The following is a 24,606-nucleotide window of genomic DNA, read 5'->3' as shown; positions in this document are numbered from 1 at the left end:
GTGAAGCAATCATGTCATGTGTTTGCTTATATCAGAGAAGAGGCCAGTTGTCCCTGTGCACACACTAGGTCAGGTGGTCACCGGGTGCCTTGAGGGGTTGAGGAAGCAATCCTACCCACAGGGCCTTCCTCAGGAGACCACTGGAATCTTCATGATTAGAGAGCCATTTTAGACTCTTGTTTTAAGGCTTTGTCTGCTGCAAGAGTAGAAATACTCCTGGGAACAATGTGAATGGATATTGAAGACGTTTGTGGTTGTCACCAAGCATCCGTTTTCTCTTCAGAGGTCAGCTGCTGATTTCAATTGCCAACCATGTGGTCTGAGTGTGGCTGCAGCCCCTGTGGAGTCTGAGGTTCAGGGCTAGCCAATCAGTGAGTTGCATTCAGCTGGCCACAGTGACTGGCTCAAACGAGGACATGTGACATTAGCTGATCGAATCAGAGTGAATCTCAGTACTGTTGTGGGAGAAAGGGGTGAGTATTTTTTGCTTGCAGGATATCACCTGAGAAAAGGTGAACTTGGCACTGCTGCAGCCACGGTGCTTGTGAAGCCCAGGGAGGCCAGGGTCTACCGCATGGAGATGACTCCCCAGAGAAGCTGGGACTGAGGGATGGGGAAGAACCCATCCCTGAGAGCGTTTTCTGGACCTGATTCCAGCAGCTCCTGAAGGAAATCCTTGACTGGATTCAACTCTCACTTGAGCCATTAAAGTCCCTTTTCACGTAAGCCAGTTGGAGGTGGTTTTTTGCCCCTTACTTTAGAAAGAGTCCAAACTGATAGGATAAGTTTATCAAAGCCTTTCCTCAGAACAAACTTTCATTGGAGCAGGTCCTGTGGGAGAAGGAACAGCCGTGTAGGAGAAATTGAGGGCAGAGAGGAGGCTGGGCTCCGTTACAGAATAATCACCACTGACCTCAGCCTGGGACTGGGGCTGCACGTGGCCCGGTCGGAGTGCCCAGTCTCCTGGCCTCTAAACAGCTGAGCTCATCTGTAAGGAATGTTTGTTAAAGATCTTGAAATGCAGTTTGAATGTTTTCTCTTTTCCCCCTGCCCATTCTTATTATTTTAATATTTATCAAATGCTCACAATGTGTGAGCTACACATCATTGTCTAAGTGCAGTTTCAACCTCCAAAATAAATGAAAAAATACATAGGTGTCCTCATGGCAAGAACCATACCATTCTAAGGCATCATTTAATTGACATTTTAGTGGATAGATTTTTTTAAAAAATAAGATTGAATGCAATCTGATGATTATTGATTGGTTCGGAAAGAGCCAAAAGTTTTGGAAAAGAAGTAATAGAAAGAAATAATTCTTGAAGTAAGATCTACTGCTATCTTGAATAGAATGTTTCTTAGAAAAGATAAGTGGAATTATATGGTTTTTTTTTTTTTTTACCAAATTCTGTGTGTGCAGCTTGTGCCTTTTCTCCTTCGGTTTGTATTTTTACTTTCTGCATATGCTGAGGTTTGAAATTGGCAGTTAATGGGCCTATCCATAGAAACTCCTAATAAGAGAACATAAATCTTTGAAATTTACTTATAATCTTAAAACCTCATTTTAACTTAATAATTCCAAATTCTCTTTCTTTCAAACTTAAATATTAGAGGTAGCAAAATGTGCCACTTATAGTTTGAAATTCAGCACTTTTTTTGGGTTCCGACTCCAGTGCATGTTCAAATAAACAGTAGGATGACTAGTGAGAAGGGGAGAAAGTGTAAGACTTGATTCATTCACAGACTAATCACCTCTTAAGTAAATCCCTATTACCAGTGATGTACACATGTTTTCACCTGCCGCAGGTAGATATTTGTGAAATGAATGCATGCATGAATGAGTGACTGAACAAATGATTGGTCTGTGGCTAGGAGGTATCCCAAGGATTTAAGATTGAGTGCAACAGTTGTACAATTTATTCTTTACTCATCTTTACGTATGCTCTTCGCTCTGCCCAGCATCCTCTAACTCTCATTCCTCAGGAGGTCTTCCAGGACCACTGAGACTCAGTGATTTCCCAGGCTCTGTGTTCTACATGTGCTGAATTATTTTCCCTTCTGTAACATGTGTCACATCTGTAATACTTGTGCAGTGTTTGTCTTTCATATGACCGGGAAGCCCGATGAGGGCAGGGATTGGTTCTGGATGCCAGCACTCAGCACTGTGCTACTTTGTTGCTCTTGGTAGAGCGGGGGCAGGGCACAGCCGTGGTGGGCTGTCCCCTCTCTGACACTGAACATCAGGTAATGAATTCGGGGAACACATCCCAACTCAAGGGCTAAGTCTGACTAGGCCAATGAAGAGTAATTCAATCCTCCTTGCCAGCAATCACTTTTTATAGCTAATGAGATATATGGAATGGCTTGCTGAAGTTTTCTACTGAAGGGTTTTTTCCCTCTTAAAAGAGAACCACAGCAAATCAGTATTTCTTTCTGGCTAACAGTGACAAAGGGGCATGATGCCACTGTTACTACTAAGGACAGCCCGAATTAGAAAAAAGGCAACATCATGGGTAGTAAAGTGGGAACAGAAGAAACAGGCATCCTTGATATTGTTGAGCTGCTGGCTTCACCCACCCAGAAGCTCCTCCACCACTGGATGTTGTCATGTAAATGTCCCTAGTGTTTAATAGAGCCGGTCTGAATTGGGTTTTCCATCATTTTTAAGTTTACGTTTAGTGGCATTAAGTACATTCATGTTGTTATGCACCATTCATCTCCAGAATGTTGTCATCATCCCAGTATTTTACTTTCTGTCTTTATGACTCTGGCAATTCTTGGCACATCATATAAATGGAATCATAAATTATCTTTTCTTTTGTGGCTGGTTATTTCAGTTAGCATAATGTCTTCAAGGTTCATCCGTGTTGTAGCATGTGTCAAAATTTCCTTCCTTTTTTTAAAGATGAGAATTTTTACTTTTTCAGGATAAGTTTTACGTGAATTTATCATAGTTTATTATTAGATTCAAATATACACTATATCAGTTAGACATTTATGTAGTTTATGAAATGATCTCCCCAATTACTCTATCATCCATCTATCTGTACACATAGCCATTGCGGTACTACTGACTGCATTCCTTATGCTATACTCCCTATCTCCAAGACCATTTCTCAACTACTAATTTGTATTTCTTTAACCCATCACCCCTTTCTCCCAGTCCTTCAATTTGGCTCCCCTCTAGCCGGCACTAGATTGTCCTCTGTATTTGTGTCTGTTTTCACTTAGTTTGTTCTTTTTGTTCCTTAGATTCTGCATATAAGTGAAATCATACGGTATTTATCTTTCTCTGTCTGACTTATTTTGCACAGCATAATAACCTCTAGGTCCATCCATACCATTGCAAGTGGTAGGATTTCATTTTTTAAATAGCTGAATAATATTCTGTTGTACATATGAACCATAACTTCTTTATCCAGTCACCTGTTGATGGGCATTTAGGTTGCTTCCATATCTTGGATATTGTTAATAGCACTGCCATGAACATACTGGTACTTAGATCTTTATGAATTAGTGTTTTGATTTTCTTTGGATACATAACTAGAAGTTCAATTGCTGAGTCAAAAGGTAGATCCATTTTTAATTTTTTGAGGAACCTCCAGACTGTTTTCCATAGCGCCTGTACCCATTTGCAATCCCACCAACAATGTATGAGGGTTCCCTTTTCAGGGTCGCCTTTTCTCCATGTCCTCGCCAATCTTGTTGTTCTTTGATTTATTGATGATAGCCATTCTGACAGGTATGAGATGATACCTCTTTGTGGTTTTAATTTGCATTTCTCTGATGATTAGTGACCTTGAGCGCTTTTTCATATGTCTATTGGCCATCTGTATTTCCTCTTTGGAGAAATATCTGTTCGGGTCTTCTGTGCATTTTTTAATTGGATTGTTAGTTTTTTGTTGTTGAGTTGTATGAATTCTTGGATATTAACCCCTTGAATTTCCTTCCTTTTAAAGGGTGAGTTAATATTCCATCGTATGTATATAACACATTTTGTTTACCCATTCCTGTGGTTGGACACTTGTGTTTGTTTTTGCCTTTGGCTATAGTGAATAATGCTGCTATGAGCACTGGTGTACAAGTATCTGTTGGAGTCTCGAATATGTACCCAGAAGTGTAATTGTTGGATCATATGGTAACTCTACGTTTAATAGAGTTTGGAGGGAACTGCCATGCTGTTAAAACTATATGTTTTTTAAAAAATGTATATTAACCAAGGAGAAAAGAGCAAGTTTATTTTAATGAGAGTCATAGAATAAAACCAATAAAACATGAAAGAAACACTCTTAGTGGGAAAGACAGAGGTAGAGAGTACAGCGTGATCAGTGTTGACCCTGCAAACTCAGGATTCTAAAGCTGGGGGGAAGGGAAGGAGAGGTGCAGAGGAGACCCTGGGATTGCCTGCAGGGACTATTTCTAGGTCCTTTTGCATCCATTAGCTTATTTCATCACCAAAACAACCCAGCAGGTGCCTTTATTTTTATGGACAAGTATTGTCAGCTACTTCAAAATTTTAATTTGTATTGATTTTAATGGCAAGAAAGAATATTTTTAAAAGGGAAGAAATCTTTCTTGGTCCATAAATCTCACAGAAATTTCACTTCAATACTCCCCTGTTCTTTTCCAGTCTTTGTCCCTTTGCAACCATAATTTTAACATTGTTGCATTGTTATAATTTTATATTCTGCTTTTTTACCACTACAGAAATGTATTTATTTACTAATTTAATAGATATATAATATGCATCAAGTATGTTCATTTCAACTCAGTTAACCATTTTTCTATTGCTGAATATTTAGATTGTCTCCAGTTTTTCACTACCATTTTATAATATAGTTATTATATAATTTTATAAAATTATTATTCAACTTAAAATTTTATAATTTTATCAATAGTTTCATGTAACTTTCCTTCTTGGACTTTTTTTTTCTTTTTCTTTTTATTGAGATACATATGACATACAATGTTATATTAATTTCAGGTATACAATATAATGATTTGGTATTTGTATATATTACAAAATGATTGCCACAATAATTCTAGTTAACATTAATCACCCTACATAGTTCCAGATTTCTTACTCTCTTAGCAACTTTCAAATATGCAGTACAGTATTATTAACTACAGTCACCATGCTGTAGTGTACATTACATCCCATGATTTACTTATTTTAGAACTGGAAGTTTGTATCTTTTGACCCTTGTTATTCATTTGGCTCACCTCAAACCTTTATCTCTGGCAACTAAAGCACTGGTTGGCTCAACTACAAAGATCTAATTTGATACAGAATCCAGGTGGGTAATATTAAAATATCTATAAGAATTAGAACCCAGCACACCCGTGTTCATAATAGCATTATTCACAATAGCCAAAAGGTAGAAGGAACCCAAGTGTCCCTGATGGATGAATGAATAAACAAAATATAGTATATCCATACCATGGAATATTAATCAGCCTCAAAAAGGAAGGAAATTCTGACATATGTTACAACATGTATGAATCTCAAGACATCATGCTAACTGAAATGGGCCAGTCACCAAAGGACAAATATTGTATGATTCCACTTACATGAGGTACCTAGAACAGTAAGATTCATAGAGACAGAAAGTAGAATGGTGGTTGCCAGGTGCCAGGGGAAAGGAAGAATGGAGAGTTAATTGGGTACAGAGTTTCAGTTTGGGAGGAGGAAAAAGTTCCGGAGATGGTCGGCAGTGATGGTTGCACAGACTGCGAATGTACTTAATGCCACTAACTGTAAACTTAAAAAATGGTTAAAATGGTAAATGTTAGGTAATATTTGCCACATAAAATATTTTTAAGAGGAAAAAAATTTGGGCCCAACCGAGAATATGAATATTATAAAAAGAGGTTAGTTGAAAAAAATTAGCAGCAACTTGGGTGAGAAAGTTACAACTCAAAGCAGAGAAAAACATTAGAGTATAATTTAGATTCAGGAAAATCAACGCTGTCTGAAGTGTATAAATTTGAAGTTCCCTGTTATTATGGCAGCTACAAGATAGGATTTTCTTGGCAGAGGAAGAATTATCTGGGTCTAGTATGTATGCTGGGCAAAGATCTATGGCCTACAAGCAACCTCGGTCCTCAATAATTTATAGACTTACAAATATTTGGGAAAGTTTTGCTTGTTAGGTCAAACATATGAACCACTTAAAAAGAAAATGAATGTATTAGACCCATAAATAGAGCTTTACAAATTTAAGGAAATTTAATAGATGTAAATAGCACCAACTGAGATGTGGACTTACTTAAATTTGTTCAATTTGAATTAATCCATTTTATTTAAAATAATAAGATTGTAGGCTAAATACAAAGGCCTAAGGAAGAGAGATTTTTGCATTAATAATTTTAAAAACTTAAGTAGCCTGCTTGGTCTTTTATGTGCACAAAAGATGCCTTCAGACTTAAGAAAAAAACTTATTGACATCTCCAGTCTTAGTACTTTTTACTCCATAGTATGGTTGTTGAAGCCACAACCTTGTTTATATGCTAAGCACCTGGTTCAGCTTTAGACACACCAGAGATGCTCAACAGATGGTTGAGAGAAGTGGCTTGGGAGAAAGACATGCTTGACTTTATCCAGGTGCGATACTTGTTAGTGTTATGTACGTACTACATGCCTCCCAGATACCTGTGACATCTTCTGTGTTGATATCTATATGAACATTTGCTAGACGAAGCCATCCACTTATTTTAATGGATCATCATAAATACATTTATAATTTAATTGATCGAAGAAACTATGAGGCCCATTATTTATTCCATTGTTCTCCCAGGAACCTTATGCAGTAGTGACTCCATAAGGAGTGCCCAGTCCACATTTGTGCACACACCCTCCTGAAAGCAAAATGTTCCATTTGCGAGACATCTTCTGTGAATACCCAGTGTCACACAGAAGACCATCCTCTGCCATGCTGGGCCTACGATCACATCTCTGAAGTCCAAAAGCACTGCATTTGGATAAAAGCCTCAAGATTTCAAGACCGATAACACATAAGAGAGGGCTCACAAAGCATCTTGTGAAAGGGGAAGAAATGCTCTTTCTCTGAGATGGGAACTGAGTCTTCATGCATGGCTTCCTCTTTTGGCACCTTTCCCCCTGTGGTAGGACAGATCCTGAAGTGAAGAAAGGGATGGCTATAGGCCTTTGGCTGCCGTGCTGTTAGTGATTAGCTGTTTTCAGCAATTATGCCCTTCCATCCAGGGTGTGACGGCTGGCACCTCTGGTAATGAGATGATTTCCAGGGCTTGCATGTTTAAGGCTCTGCTGGCTTCCCCTTGGCCTTCGCTTGCTGCTCTCCTTGGCAGCTTCAGAGTTTACTGACATTATTACCAATGTGCCATGTTCCCCTTGGCCAACACGAAAATCCAGGGAAGACGTGCCAGTCTGCTATCAGAGAGGGCCCTGGGACGCCTCAGGAGAAACGCGAAGCGCAGTGTAGTCACCACGACTCACTTGCCTCCAGGGAGTGGAGAGTTGGCCCTCACATCTGGACTCTAAAGAACAACCACGCCAGAAATTTTGCCAGCAAGTGGAAATGTCCATTCTACACCGAAGTAACACAGGCGTTTTTTTCTTACGTAGGAGCAGCAGCACTGTTGGTGAGGTCATCATACCAGCTAGATAAATGTTTCACTCAATAACTCATCAAATAATTTTGAGGAGCTACTCTCTGGCAACACAAGGCTAACCCTTGAGGTGATAAATGGTGAGCAAAGAAAATGCAGTCCCTCCTCTCAAGAGCCTTTGGGCAGGAGGAGAAGTGTGTGCAAAGGCCTAGGAGAAGCAAGAAGCCTGTGAGAAGGTCCCTGAGGCCAGAGTGCCCAGAGCCTGGGGGTTGTGCAGGGAGATTCTAAAGAGCCTGGGGGTTGTGCAAGGCCAAATGGTAAGGACCATACCTGTATTCTAAGGGTAGCGGAAGGCCGCTAAGCAGCAGAGATGGTGTCTCACTAAATAACATTCTGGATGCAGTAGAACAGAGTGGATCTAGACAAGGCTGGATGGGGAGGCCATCCACACCCTGTCACAATAGTCAGTGAGAAGAAATGAGGGCAATGGGGAAGACAGATAATGTGGGTGACAGGATTTCCTTCTCTCCTTTCCTTCCTTCCATCCTTCCTTTGCCTCCAAACTTAACCAACCCTGTCTGTTCCAAAAGGCAAAAATGGATTCTTTTTCTTAGAAGAACTTTATAGTTGTCTAAATAAACATACATCCCCTGGTCTCTACAGGGAAATCCCTCAAAGAAACAGGTGCCTCCAATTCTATACCTGATGAAAAAATTCAGGAAAGCCGTGTTCCAGTTCTGAAGGAGCAAAGGGCCTCCTCACGAATGCAGTAGACCCTCCTGCGCCACTCCAAAACCCCTTCATCCAGGCCCATTAGAACCCCCAAAGTGATCTGATTTCCATCAATCCCAAAGCCAGTCAAGCAAGGTCATGTTTATAGGACTCCCTCCTGGCAACAGTCCAGAAAACAATAAAAACAGATGCAAGCCCTGCTGTGGTACAGAAGCCCACTTTAGAAACCAGGGGGTCAAGTGCCCATTATCCAGGTAAGCAGGCTCTCCCTGGGAGACCAGAGTGCACGTTGACATGCCAAGGGGAGAAGGGCTGGAAATCGCAGGGGCCACCTGGGAAAGGAGGCCTCAGCCAGGCAGTACTAATAAAACCGGACAATGCCACAGAGCTGGCGTGGCTAAGCCAGGAGCAAGGGAAGGATGGGCTGGGGGAGGAAGGGCCTCCCTTCCTCCAAAATCAATGTCCCTGTTAACTTGGGCAGAAGAAAATCTGACAGCTCTGGAAACCTGCCCATCTGATGAGAAGGAGAAAGCTGAGAAGCGGTTGGAGCCCGAGAAAGCCCAGAGACACAGGCACGATCAGTTGCCCATTGGGGACCTGGTGGCAAGCCCACTCTGCTCTGCTTTTACCAAAGCCCAAGAGGACAGGTGCTGCTGCCAGTCCCTACCCCGACCTCCCCAGCTGCCTCATAACGTGCCTGCCCCTCGGTGATCCCAGCTGTATCTATTTTAGAAAAAACGTCCGAGAAACAAACAGGGTAGTCAGTTTCTGAACTCAGGCTCCCTGAGGTCTGTGCAGTTTAGGGCCATTCCGTTTTGTTATCTGGGATGTAACTGAGACACAACTGCAATAACTGAAGTCTGTAGAGAAACAAAAGTCTTGCCAAGGAAATTCTCATGAAAAAAACCACCCTTTTATTGATGAAGTGATGATACACTCTGGCCCATGATGTTTATTTAAGGCTACTTGTATGAAGAGAGTAATATAAATCCACACTCTCTTATCCACATTTCCAAAATCCAAAGAGCTCTGGAAACCAAAAGTTTTATCATAAACTTTCAGCCAACTCACTCAGCAGCAAACCTAACCTAAAATGACATGAGATAATTTGCAGACTCTATTCCCTTAGCATGGCTAGTCGTACATTTTACTCTATAAAATGTACGGAGGGCTGATATAAAATAGACTGTATAGGTACCATTTTACCCTTCTAAAGTCCAAAAAACTCTTCACTCCAAAAACACCTTTGCTTCCAGGTTTTCTAATAAGGGATTGCAAACTCGTATTGTTATAGATTTGAGAACTTGTGGTCCAGTAGACAAATAGGAAGTCAATCCAAGGGCAGACTAAACAGAGCCCTTTGCAGTATAATTATTTCATAGACATATAGGTGTTTGGAGTTGATGGAATTGCAGACATCCCATCTTAAATAGTCTGTGTCCAGATTTCAGTGGAGATAGCATGTGGTAAAAACAAACAAACAAACAAACAAACATGGGTTTGGGGCTCAGAAGGTGCCTGGGTCATTATTAATGACCAGTGTGGTCTTGGGTAGGACTCTCTTCCTCCCTGGATCTCATCCATAAAATGAAAGAGTTGGACAAGCCGATCCCTAAGGACACACTTCCTATATTTCAGATTCCATAATTCTGTGAACTACCTAGAGGAGGGATATGGGACGAGGTAACCAGAAGCTCAGAAAAGTCCTTGAGGCATGAAAAGCAAGAACGTAGTTGCATGTTCTGGTCTGTTGGTAGCAATGGAAACAACACAAGCTGGTCAGCTGAGGTTTGGCACGTCATGCCACCAATTATGGGACTATGCACAGACCCTTGGTGGCTGAGTGCTAAATACACCCAGGACCCTACATGGAAACAGCCCTGGCGCAGTGAGTGAGGCTGAGGAGGATCCCTGTTGTGCCAAGGCTGTGACATTGCATTCTGCTGAAATCAATTTGGCTCTGTTTCATGCGTACCTAGCAGATTTACCAGATTGTGAAAATGAATGTTTTCTATGCGCGTGGCTGATTTTTGCATGCATCTGTTCATTCATCTAAACCTTAGTTACATGCTGCTAGGAGAATGAAAGGCTATAATTTCTTTTTTCTGAAGCAGGAGTGGTAGAGGCACCGTGATTTCTGCTTTACAATTCTGCGCCAAAATGGTGACCACTTTTCTTCTTATTGTCTCAGAAAAAAATGAAGTGACACAGCCATATTTTCTTTGGGATTTGCAAACGATCCCGATCTTAATGGGAGATCAGTGCCTGAGAATATGGTCATCAGAATATAAATATCCAGTGGAATGCAAACACGAGTATTTAACTATACCATTTTCATGTGACATTAATAAGCCCTTGTTAGCCTGTCACGTTTTCATTTTTAGATGTCAGTGGTCAAGTGCAAGAACGGTAATACTAGTATTTATTTAGTACCTGGCATTTACGGGATGCTTTTTATCACCATTAATTAGTAAACCACAAATAATTCTGCTCCATAGCTACTAGAGTCCTCGGTATTCATGAAGACAATATGCTCTAGTGATTAATAAATAGGGTAGACTTTGGATTTGGGCACCAATTTACTGGGTGTCTAGTCCTTGGCAAGCCTCTGTGTCTTCATCTGTAAAATGGGGATAGTGACAGGCTATCACACAGAGTGGATATGAAGATTAAATCAGACTGTGCATATAAGCTGCATAACCTAATGCCTGGCATATTGTGAGTGCTCATTATATCCCACCAGTAAATTAGGTGACGGCCACTTTGTGTTCCCTAAGCCCTCCACTTCTAGGAATCACATTACAGCACAATAAATTATTTAAAATAGAAAAGTTGCCATGAACAACACCTTTCTGGACTCCCTCTCCCCTTCCTTCTTGAACTGCTAGAAATTCTTCAATCCTACTTTATTTTGCAGAGAAACTTCCTTTTATTTTTTTTTTTGGCTCACTCCTGATCCAGCTCAGCCTTACCCTGAGGGTTCTCTTTCCACTAGCAAATGGCCCAACCAGCTATTTTTTTTTTTTTAACTGAACAGAGTAGTCCAAGGATCTCCAACCCCAGGCCATGGACTGGTACCAGTTAAGAACCAGGCCACACAGCAGGAGGTGAGCGAACGAAGCTTCATCTGTATTTGCAGCCGCTCCCCAGCACTGGCATCACAGCCTCAGCTCCACCTCAGATCATCAGGCATTAGACCATCTAATAGTAGGAGCACCTGTTCCTGGTGCCAAAAAAGGTTGGGGACCGCTGGTGTAGCTCTTTCTACCCTTCACCTAATGACATTGAAGGTGACTAAATGTATATTTTTTTAAAAGACAGTTTTCTTCCTGAAGAATCCTAATACCGGCTTGTACATTCCCTTTCCTCCTTCCTTGTCATGCAGATGTTGTTGTAGGTCGCAGCAAGCCACGGTTCATGAGCTGGCAAAGCCACTGCAGAAATAAGGAACTCACCCAAGTTCATATGGTTGGAGGCGGACTCTAAGCTCAGAGCCTAAGAATCAAGCTTCCTAGAAGTTTCTTTATCCCAAAAGTGAGGTCTCCCCTTTTGGATGTAGAAATAAAAACGGGGGGACTGTGATGCGGCACGGCCTCCTGAAGCACAGGTTTCCCCGCTGGCCCCAGGGGCAGCACTCCCACCCGGACTGTCCCACTCGGCCTCACAGGGGAAGCGCTTCAGACCCGGTTGCTCACCAGGACACTTGGGATCACCCATGGGACAACTTTAAAGAGCAGCACACCCAAGAATAAAGGTTTGAAGTCACAGTCCCAGAAGAGAGCTGAAATCCTACTAGCAGCAAGACGCAATGTGTGTGTGTGTAGGGGGGGGGGGTGGTATGGATGGTATGTGTGTAGCTGTTGATGGTATGTGCGAAAGATCTGGATGAGGGAAAGGGTAGGCCTATGAATAGTTCTGAGCAGGCCTACATGCAGAGCAATGGGGCAGCATTTCGTATAAGTCTAATTATCTATATTTACTTCAATAGTTTCTGAATTATACTCAAACAACATGACATAATTATGTTTATAACAATCATCTCAGTATTTACCAAGTACCTAAATGTTCAAGGCATTGTATTGGTTAGTCTTGGCAAGGGAGAGAGAAATATAAAATAGCAATTTTATGTTTTCTCATTGTCCAATCTAAGCCCTGGCTATAACTTAGATATTTGGCATAAACCACACTCACCAAGCCCCATCAAGGACCCGTAAGATTTGGTCCCTGATCAGTTCTGATTCAAACTGATTTGTTTACCAGATGAGAACATCAAAAATGCCTACCTTAGGACAGGTATCTGTTTTCCAGAATGCTGGAGCCTACACCAAAGTAATATTTTAATGCGTGTGTTTTTTAAATGTATTTTTGCTTGAAAATGGCTCCCAGTGACTGCATCCTTATTTTTGTTGGTTACAATCACAGTGAAATAGATGTGAAAAGTTGGGCAAGAGCCTAGTAAAACAGGCCCCCAAAAAGATAAATATGCCAACTCCCTACTAGTGCCTTCTGGCTGGGATTTCATAGGAAGTGGTAGGGGGTCTTAATGTGTGCTACAGGTAGGATTTGATTTTCCTCTTACCCATCAATAATGGGATAATGCCTAAGCAAAGATGTGCGTGACACTGGAAATATAAGGGCCATGTAATTATGTCCGTATTTGCTCATTCTTTCTCAGCCAAGTCAGCTCTTAGCCAAATTCTCTCGTTCCAGAACCTTGGATTTATCCCTGGTAACTATTTCCTTCCCAGGGATGATTTTCATTGAGAATGTAATGGGTTTTATAAAAGGAGTCAGATTGTAAATTGAGAGTCTTTAGACATAGAACAACCTTTTTCTCTTTAGATTTCAACACGGAAGTCTTCATCTTTAACACATGTGAGAAAGAGAGAGGATGAGAGATGAAAATGTAAGTAAGCACTGACAGAGTGGAAAACCTGGAATCTCATTCTTGCTCTACCTCTGGTTAGATGTGAGAATTTGTGTGGCAGAGATCAGCTAGCCTTTTCGCCAGAACCCGCTTCTACTTCTTCCTGGCACACAGTGATGTTTCCCAGCCTCCTTAGCAGTAGTAATATATTGGCATATTATGACCCACAGAGTGTGGATACAGACTTCACTCATAAAACCTTCACTACTTCCATGTTTTTTCTTGTTATAAATAGCCAGAGAGAGAGAGACCTTGGAACTTGTAGGTTAAAGATTATATTGCCGCTGGCAGCCTGGGTCTCTGAAGACTGTGTTGTGCAGAAGGCACAGCCCTGGCCATTCCAAACCACCACAGATTAGATTCAACACAAACAAGAAAGGAGCTGCTACTATGTTAAGCTTCTGTGATTGTGGATGTCTCACATTGCTGTAGCCAAAACACGAAGGCATTTTCCCTCCTCAGTTTCTGTAGCTATAAGGTAGGATTCGCTTTTGGAAAGCTCCACCTATTCTACTTGTGATTTAAATGTGATGTGAGTAAAAAATACTTTCCTTACTTCATGTTCTATTCCAGCCCTTCTCCATTCATTTTTACTTAGTTGCAATAATAGTTTAAATATAATTTTATGTTCAGCTCTTTTCACTTAGGACACCACAAGCATTTTTCTACATCACAACAGTCTTCATAATTATAAATGTTAGTGACTACTCAATATTCCATCAAGCTGCTGTATCATAATTGTCTAAAACAAGCATGAAGGTGCTGCTGCTTTGAGAAAAATCCAATTTATCAAAAGAATTAAATCCAGGGGGTAACTATTCCTAAAGTTAAAGGAATTTTTTTCATCTGAAGAATTCTCTACAAGGGACTTTTAAATACTGAGCTCCCCTTGTGTTTCTTCGGTGTAATTTATATTACAAAAATGTGATACACCCTCAGCTACCTACTATACAAAGCAAAATACTCGTAATATATATATGTATATTTCAACATTTACATTCATTGGCTGCTGGGTGCAGAGTATCCTAGCTTCTCTAAAACTGACCTGTTCCAGGTGATCTTCCTGAGTGTCTGACCTTCTCTACTTGCAGTGATCTAACCAGGCACGGAAGATTATTCAGACAGAGCACAGGGATGGGCATGTTACTTACATTCATGTAGGCTCACATTTATATTTATCCATTGTTTTTGCACATGCCCAAATTTTAAAAATATAACAATGATAATAGAATAATAGAAATAGGAAAAAGTCACTCAGAAACTTACAGAAACTTACAGTAGATGTGCTGCTTCCGTATTCTTTGTTCACCTGGCTTTATGCACACAGAATGTATACCTAGTTGTATTTGTCTGAATACAGTTCTATTTCCTCCTTTGATCATGTAACCCTATGCGGGGATCATTGTCACATTGCTTCATTGTCTCAATATTACTACAAAACTCCCCACTCTCTCAACTCCCACTATTGGAGCAGTCACCGTAATAACTTGTAGAAACTTTTAACCCAAAATTTACCATCTGGATAAAAATTCTAACATGGGTTGAATGTGTGTGCTGGCAAAAACATTTAGGTTTCATATGGATTCAGATTAGAGGATTGGAGGGTGTTCAGCCATTCTTCTGCCAGGATCGCACTGCATGTCATTTAAATGTGTGCGTTATTGCAAAAGTCCATCTCATGTTATTAAGTAGTCTAAGAAAGTTCCCCTAGCATGTCATCTCATTATTTGTGTACATTACCATACATGTTTAATGTGGCATAGAATGAAAACATAAGTTGCATACAGTATCACATACCATAAAAACACACCCATGAGTGTTCGTTGATTGTTAAATAATTAGATAACTGGTGTTTTCAGTCCTTTTCATTATGTAGAAAACACTTGGTGGGTTGTTATATAGGCAGTTAAACTTTTTAATATGTTTTTTTTGAGGGGATTGATTGGGGATTTGGGGTGGGCTGAAAATACAATCCTGTTGGTTCCATTGATAATGATGGAATATAGGCTCTTGCTGTCCCAAAACTTGCTGTTTGGCCATTTTCAAGGAATGAATTAGATTTTGGATGTTGAAAAATATCTGTATTTACTTGTGTCCCTTAGCAGGCTCTGAGTATCTTAAAAATGGGAACTGTAGGCTGCCCGTGGGGGCGCAGATTCGGCTGCTGTCCAGCCCCCTCCCGGATGACGTTCTGTCACATCTCCCTGGAGCAGGAGCCCCTGCTGCACCCACACTGCCTGCTCAGCACTGTGAAGCAGAAGCCCTTCACCAAGGGGCAAGTATGGCTTTGCAATCACTGTCAATGCCATCGACAATGTCGGTGCTGGTGTGATGCAGCCAGGCCGAGGCCTTGTCCTTTATCCAGTTAAGTACAAGGCCATCGTTTTCCAGCCTTTTAAAGGGGATGTCATGAATGCTGTTGTCACTCAGGTCAGTAAGGTTGGACTCTTCACAGATATTGGACCTATGTCCTGCTTCATCTCTCAATACTGCATCCCATCAGAGATGGAGTTTGAGCCTAACTCCAACCCACCATGTTGTTACAAGATAATTGACGAGGACATTGTGATTTAGCAGGATGATGAGATCTGCTTGAAGATTGTGGGGACCTGTGTGGATAAGAACAATAAGAATCAGCTCCCTTAGAGATGATTACATGGGGCTTGTGAACTGAACCCCAGGGCCTCCTACCTTGTTTGGTCTTTATCTTGGACGTGTGACTGTTATACTTCACATGTCGTCTAGAGACTCAGTCTAGCAGCTATGAGGGAGGCAAGAAAGGTTCCTGATCCCAGACGACAGCTAGCTCTTCTCGTGGCTTAGCAGCCACTCCCAGATTTTGACTGTGTGTTCTAACTATAAAACATCCTTGAATCTCAAGAAAACAAAAACAAAAACAAAACAAAACCAGGAACTATAACATATTTGTCTTTGCTCAGCATTTACCATAGTGCCTGACAGGTGGTTTAATTCACATTGTTCTGTGAATAAATGAATGAACAAAATTGCTCCTGTTATTAAATAAGCATATCTCTGATTTTTATTATCTGTGGAAAATTAGGACTTGTTGTTCTCATCAAGGACGTAGCCAAGGAATTTCGGCGTGTGTTGCAAGGCAGCACCAAGACACCACATGTGTCATAGTCGAAAGCCCTCCCTCTTACTGTCATCACTGAGCCATATGATTTATTGTAATTATATTTGCTTTCTAATTTTCTTCTTGAAGTTAATAATTGCCTTGGTTTTATTTGTTTATTTTAAAAAATGCTTATTAATTGAAGTTCATAGTTTACATTAGGATTCATTCTTTGCATTGTACAACTTATGGGTTTTAACTACTGCATAATGTCATGGATCCACCATTACAGTACCATACAGAATAGTTTTATTACCCTAAAAATCCCCTTTGTTCTTTGTTCCATCTATTCACCCTGCCCCCCAGGGAATCCCCTGGGAACCACTGATGTTTTCACTTCTCTATAGTTTTGCCTTTTCCAGAATGTCAAATCGTTGGAATCATACAGTATGTTTACTGGCTTCTTTCACTTAGCAATATGCATTTCAGATTCCTTCATGTCTTCTTTTTATTGGTGAATAATATTTCATCTTATGAATGTATCACAGTTTATTTAGCTTTCCACCTATTGAATTTGCTTATTTTCTATATATCTCTCACTAATTCAGTCCCAAGCTCTCCAACAGAGTTGTAAAATATCTTTAAATACATTAAGTAACCTAAAAATAAGTTATTTTTTCCCCCCTAAAGTCGTTATCCACTGCTCCAGTCGTGCTGGCTGCTTACTAAATTGTTATCTGGTGGCTTCCCATTCTGTTTTCCTGAGAAATACTTTGTAAGTCCTTTGGCCTGATTTCCGAGTTGGATCTTCACTTTATTCCATCTCGTGTATTTTATTTCTTGGTTTATTCCCTCATTTTAATGGAGTACATCCTCTAGTAACTTCCTCAGAAAGGATACTTGGGAGATACTTATTTAAAAAGATTTGGCATGTCTGTGAGTCTTCATTCTCTCCTCACAGTTCAGACTTTTCTAGAATTAAATTCCAAGAAGAAAATTAGTTGGCTTGCTGGTGGCTTAGTATAAGCATGCTATTAAGACATTCCGAAATGCTTAGGATTCTATTATTTTTTATATCTGTCTAATTTTTCTTTTGTACTAGCTTAAAAGCCTCTGACTAACAGCTCCCCCACACCTTAATCTTTTTGTAAAATAGTTTGAATTGGCTACACTTTATTAATTGAGCATTAGAAACATTAATCTTTGCAGAAATCTATATTATAGCATAAGAATGGTTGCATTCACTTACTAGTATTTTCCTCTCCACTTTTGAATTGAAACAAACACAGAATAATTAGACAGAGACTATTTCTGGCAAATAAAACAGTTAAAAGTTGGAAAGGTATGTTTTAGTGAAGATTGTTTATAAACACACCTCTTGCTGCCAAGATCTTAAAGTCTAATTAATTAGTATCACCCCAGCTTCCCCTTTCCTCTTCTATAACTCGCTTTCATCTTCCTTCATTTATAAACACACATGAACACACACTCTTTACTCTCCTGCTTTCCCTTTTCCTCTTTATCTCAGTCTGCACAAGTTTGCACACAGAATTGGCTTCCCTTCTAGCTGTTTTGTTTCTGCACTCCATCAAAAAATATTTTCTGCATCTCTAATTTCATCAAGATATGCCTGACTGAGAATGTCAAAACCACTGAGCAGAAGTGTTTAATCCAAAGTTGGCTCCGCCACTGTTGATCGGCTGAGGAAATGACCTCGAATTTTTTCTTAATTATTTGTTAGGATGTAAGTTTTCACTTTGTGGAATAGATTCACGTCCTGCTTCTCATTCCCTACTCGTTATTGTGCAGAGATCTCCCACCGATTTCCAATAGTGTTCTCTGCACCCAACAAAGACACATAGAGGGGAATAGGTACCTGGCCATATGTGGGAACACCGTCTTCAGTGAAGGTTTTCCATAAGCAGAGAGCAATTTCATGATTTACTGGGCAGTCAGATTCTGGCCACATTTATGTAACTGCATAAACCAGGGTTTGAGAATGGAGCTGGTCGCCATCCACAACCCCCCACATCATCTAGGCAGCTCACGTTGTAGCTACAGCAGAGAATTGCCATTCCAGTCAGTGCCTAGCATGCTGGTGGTTGTGTGATATCAGGAAAATCTATTAACTTCTCTGAGCCTTTGTGCTGTCACCTGTAAAATGGGGAAAAAACCATTGATCTCTCAAGGTTGCCGCAAGGAGAAAAAATAAGAATATATGAAAACGCTTTATAAATGATAAAGTAACATGTAAATCTTACTTATTATTATCTGACCTTAGAAATAAACGAAATGGTACAGTTTTATTCCAAGAGTTTTGTTCCCTTTTGATTTAGAGTCTTTAAATGAAGGATGTTTTGTGTTTAAAATATTTTATAACTATAAAAATTATGACAGGAAAGACTTAGAGTATAATTAGCAGGGAAGGAAGCTTACATTTCTCTGGGATGAGAACACCCATGACTTGTTGGCCCAATACAGTACATTCATAACCTCATTTCATGATGTTCACCCACATGTTGAGAGCACATCATGCTCAAAGGGCACATTTAGTAAATATTTGAAAATGATGGTGATTAAGAGCATGTGCCAGGAACAGGTCAGGTGGGTGGCACGCACAACCATTCTTTTATTGGCTGTAGTTAGAGTAACTGCTTTGGAGATACTGGTAAAACCATAACTCAAACCATAAAATGGGTAGATCTTCTTCCCCGCCATTTCGCCTTCTTTGCCAGTCCCCTTTCTGCACACCATTTATGCAAGGCTCAAGATCTGCAACCCTCTTCCAACTAACATCTGGTGAGGAAGACTGGAGAGCTGCAGCACATCTCTCTTTTGATGGGGTGTAGCTTACAGGACCCTTTTAAAAAGGGGAAGGCTGAATCTGCATGGGCTTCAGTTTGGAAGAAAGCTACTGTGATGATCTGCTTTATGTCAATTTGGCAAAGCTATAGCACCCAGTTGTTTAATCAAACACTAACCTAGATGTTGCTGTTAACCACGTTTTATAGATGTGGTTAACATCTACAGTCAGTTGACTTTATGTAAATTAGATTACCCTGGATAATGTAGGTCTTCATCCAATCATCAGTTGCAGGCCTTAAGAGCAAAAACTGAGGTTTCCTGGAGAAGAAATTCTGTGCCAGGACATCAATTCCTGTTAAAGTTCCTGGCTCACCAGCTTGCCTTGTAGATTTTGAATTCCTTAAAATGAAGTTATCTAGCTATCTGTCATCTGTCTATCTGTCTGTTTGTCTTTCTGTCTTCTACTTCTGTCTATCGTCTGTCTATCTATCTATCTATCTATCTATCTATCTATCTATCTATCTATCTACCATCTTCTATATCATTTTGGTTCTGTTTCTCTAGAGAGCTCTGACTGATACAGCTTCTCTCCATCCAGAGTTTACTTTTACTTTTGATCCTATTATAACCCAACTCTCAGCAGTCTGGGGTCCAAAATGTTTTGTTTTGATTCATCAGGGAAACCAACTGTTACGAGAACAGTAAACCATGTAAATTAATTCCACATTTATCATTCAACTCTGATCTTCTTAAAACCTACTAAACTTTGATATAACTGAATTCCTTTTTTAAAAAAAATCCTTATCAGTTTTACCTCATCAAAAGTCAAAAGTTCAAAATAGCTGCATTCTAATTCCATATCTGTTTTGGTTCTTATAAGTACACAGTCTCTAATTATTCTAGATGGTTTCCCCACTTGAACACATGCCAATCATTAGGGAATCTCAATGTACTGACAAGGTGGCAGTTATCTCAGGGTGCTGAGGCAGTAGAACTCAAGGTGTAAGATTTATGTTTCAATGAAGTAGTCTTTCCTTTGACACTAAACTTGAAAGGTAGTGATCTCATAATTCAAGGTTTCACAATCACTCAGGAGTGACAAATTTGTCCCTGTTTAAATAGTTATTTTTATTTGTAGGGCCAGTCCTGGAATCTTTTACATACATTCTAGTCACTTGAACTCCATGAATCACAAATATTATGAACTTCACTTCTGGCCACTCCCAGGCAGACCAGTCAAGGTCTGGGTTCCGTGAGTCATTCATCACAGACTTCAGTTTTAACCAGTTCCCAGTGGGGTTACGTGTGAGCCTTTGCAATTGTCCGTGACCGCATTGTATATACACATATCGATCGCCCTCTCTAATTCCCAGACCTGGTGTCCTGCCCTTCTGTCTGGCTTGGGTGAAGCAGCATGGAGGCACCATGCAGGCCCCTGAGGGGTAGGAAAAGAACCTGGCCCCGCTGAGCAGACATCCCTTAATGGTAATCCTCCAGCGAGTCAATGTCCTCCAAAGAGACCATGAGTGTGGCCTTGTTGATGAGGAATGTAGTCATAGTCACACAAAAAATCACCAGTCTCTGCCGCAGGACCCCATGCATGGCCCATTATCCCTGCTGCAAAAAAAAAAAAAAAAAAAAAATGGACAGGATCTCCCCTTAGGAGCCTGTCAGCCCTCGTCAGTAATAAGCCTAGGGGCTACTCAGAATGACTGGAGGCACTCACTTCCACCCCCCAGCAACTCTACTGCCCGCTCTTAGCCCCTGCCACCTGGGGAGCCCCACACCACGCCAGGGCAATCAAGCTTGGCTTCTGCATGGTCGTGCGAAGCTTGCCATCAGCCAAGCTCCTGAAATATTTATATTTATACAGGCAGGGCTCAGATTTTTTTTTCTACCAACAGAAGCCACAGCAGGTAAGGACCGGGTATGGTTTGGGGAGCATTGTTCATCTCGTGATAGCAAACCTATCAGCAGTGGTTCACCTGGCAGGGATCTCACTTACCAAAAGAGCCAGAAAGTTGGTCATTGTCACAACCTGTGCATTAGAAGAAATACACATCAGAAAATCATATAATTTCCTCTTCCCTTTTATTTAGAGATTTAATTTCATTCATGCACACAGAAAAGCCAAAATGCCCTTCCTGTTGGACACCCATCTCAGGACTCAGTGCCAGCACATTGCAGGGTGGGTGAGCACAATATATATGTTCATTGTCAAAGAGAGTATGATGTAACACCATAGAGCTTGTGTGGCTACATATTCTGTTTTAAACTGTTAGAAAACTAGATGATTAGTGAGAAAATCTATAGAAGGGAAGGAAGCGGGAAGATCCACATTTTCAGCAAAGGCGAATGGGTGTACTCGAGCCTCAATTGGCAATTGTTCCCAAATATTTCAGCAAACACACCTTAGACAACAGTTTTCTGAAAGAAAACAATGATAAAAGCCTGACGATTAGGTGAATTTTCCCATAATAGTGACAGCTGTCCCCACAGAAGCCGCTGAATTTATCTCAAAACTGAAGGTTTCACTAGCTTGTGCCTCTCATCAAATTGGTTTTGCATAAATGGGAATTATTTTTAAATAGTCCAAAATGTTATCATTTCCTGGTGGCAAATTATTTGGGTGTATTTTGAAGCTAATTAAAAGGGAAATGTCCTATTTTGTAAAGAGCAGCATTTCTACGTTTTAAAAATCAGATGTTCTCAGTGGGGAGTAGGGTTTTATCTTTGTCAGTGTTGGCTATTGCTAAGTGCATCCCAGATTGAAAATCTAAATGGAATAAATACAAGGAAAGGCATGGGGGAAGTTTATGCTGGAAAACAGGAGGGAGACACATACACATATATAATACATAGATGACTTATCTGTGAATTTAGAAGGCCTTTGCATGTCTTTTTTTTTTCTATCTTGCTAGTTACTTATTATTTCACTTTAAGCATTGCAAACATGGAGGGCTGCAGAGGTGCCAGGCTCCATCATGGTGTCCAAAAATTGGCTTTGTACATATGCTAAATTAGAGATTGGCTGGCAGAATCAGTTCGCAGATCCTCAGTTGGCAGGGATTTCTCATGAAAGAAGACAGGGCCACAAGCCCATGGGGCTCACTCCAGCCAGCAGCAATGCAACATGCTCCATCCAACAAGCCAAAACCCATTTTAAAATAAATTCTGAATCTTTATCAGGCATCAGGTATAGGCCAGGTAAAGTACTCCCCAAAAGTCGAGTTCCCTTTCCTGTTTCATGAGGAAGGGATTGTGTTGAATCTTACATGAACCAGAGCGTTGAGATTTTTCTCCAATGATCTAGGTCATTTCATCAAAGGACCCAGGTTATTTCATTTGCATCCTATATTAAATAGGCTGCCCTGGTGTTTACAGAGGAAAGTAAGAACTCTACAGACAAAAGCCCTTCTGTTTTTCCCTTCCTTAGAAATAAGCAAACTATGTGATGGTTCTGATGCAAGAAGAATTAATGCAATGAAGAAACATATTAGACAGCCAGAGCAGATAGGTCTATTCCAAACGGATTTGCCATCTGGGTCTTTTTTGCTCTCCGTGTCAACTAGGAGATGCCTCTCTCACTTAGCTAGCTGATGGTTTTACTATTCCCAAGAGATATATTTTATTCTATGGACAATGATGTTTTGATAATAATGTTTTTTTTTGTTGTGGTTGACCTTGGGGTTCTGCTTAATCTAGTTAAGCACTAGGGAGGAAGTGAGGACACTTATTTTCTAGGCCAGGAGGTACCTTTGACTCAAATTATGACATCCTAAAAGTTAAGGAACGATTCTAAGTGGAGACAGTAACTTCAGTTACTTTACCTTATGTCAAAGGGTATAGTGAAGAATCAAGAGTTGAATTAGGTGACCTTAATACCAATCAACACCTCAGTGTGAAAGCTGAATCAGAGTCTTGCATCTTTCAGGTACTATCAATTAATTATTCATCCACTTGAGTGAGCACAGAGACCTTATCTGCCCATAGCACATACTCAGTAAATATCACTGAATGTTTCCACTGGGTTTTGTCTTAGTCTGTTATGGCTTCTATAACAAATACCATAGACTGGGTGGCTTAAAAAACACACATTTATCTCTCATAATCCTCGACGGTGGGAAGTCCACAATCAAGGTGCAAGATGGTGTGGCTCCTGGTGAGAGAGCCCACTTCTTGGATCATAGATAGATGCCTTTTGGCTGTGCCCACATATGGTGGGGAGAAAGATCACCGATCTTGCATCTATTCTTACAAGATCATTTATCCCATTCATGGGTTCTGCCTTCATGACCTAAGTACCTCCCAAAGGCTTCACCCCTAGATAGCATCACATTGGGAGTTAGGACTCCAACATATGAATTTTGGGGAGACATAAATGTTCAGTCTATAGAAGGTTGATTATCTCATTGGGTGACACCAATGAGGCTAACATCTCAAGATTAATTCATGTAGGAACAAGCTTTGCATCAATACTGTATCATGTGTGATAGAGTGGAAAAGTGCTTAAATACATATCAGGAGATTTAACTTCTGGTCCTGGCTCTGCCTCCATTATGTTGAGCGACCTTCAGTAATTTGTTGATCTCTAGGATTTTTTTTATCTCCTTGTTTCTAAAATGACTAGGTAATTACTGAGTTTTCTTCAGTCCTAAAACTATATGATTTTATGATTCCAAATCTTAGCCAACCATCTAAAAATGCATTCTCTGGATTATGGAAGATATCTACTAGGCCTAAATAGAAAGGCCAGCCATCCTGGTGGAAAGAATTACTCTAAGCACATGGCCTAAACACAATGATTCAGTAGTACCACCTTCCTCTTCCCCCTAACAGGTGCTCTTTCAGTAGAGGTGAGAGGCAAAAGGAGAAGAATAGGCACTTATGCACAGAACAAATGCAGAGGCTGAATATGGCTCTAGACAGCACTATAGTCTATAGTATTTACAGAAGGAACGATGAAAAAGGGAGAACTCGCCTTTAATAACATACTACTTCCTACTAGTTTAAGTTCTTTTAAGGAACCATTCAATCCACTGTTCGTGAAATATGCTTCCCATTGTGGATTGAATGGTGGCTTCACAAAAGATATATGCACATTCTAATCTCTGGAACCTGTAAACGCAGCCTTATTTGGGAAAAGGGTCTTTACAGACATCGATACTACGATACTATGATACTATGTTAAGATGAGATCATCCTGGATCATCCAGGTAGGCCCTAAGTCCAATGACAAGTGTCATGAGGACACACAGAGGAGAAGACCACATGGAGACAGAGGCAGAGATTAGAGTAATGCAGCCACAAAGAATGCCAACAGCCAGCAGAAGCTGGCGGAGGCAAGGGAAGATTCTCTAGGGAGGGAGCACAGCCCTGTAGACACCTTAACTTCAAATTTCTGGTCTTTAGAGTGGCGAGAGACTAAACCTCTGTTGTTTTAAGCAGCCAAGTTCATGGTTATCAGTCATGGCGGCC

At 40.5% G+C, this 24,606-nt stretch overlaps 1 protein-coding gene and 1 pseudogene across 7 annotated transcripts in view; both read left to right on the top strand.

Moving 5' to 3' along the window:
• CLYBL (citramalyl-CoA lyase) overlaps window positions 1–24,606 on the top strand; it is a 208,732-nt gene that overhangs the window by 129,998 nt on the left and 54,128 nt on the right. The gene's annotated exons all lie outside the window — the stretch shown is intronic.
• On the top strand, window positions 4,973–16,808 carry LOC107499206 (annotated as a pseudogene).

This window comes from Rousettus aegyptiacus, unplaced genomic scaffold (assembly GCF_014176215.1).
Source record: "Rousettus aegyptiacus isolate mRouAeg1 unplaced genomic scaffold, mRouAeg1.p scaffold_m13_p_11, whole genome shotgun sequence".
NCBI lineage: Eukaryota > Metazoa > Chordata > Mammalia > Chiroptera > Pteropodidae > Rousettus > Rousettus aegyptiacus.
Note: the sequence above shows the minus strand (reverse complement) of the source record. Positions and strands in the feature narration are given on the sequence as shown.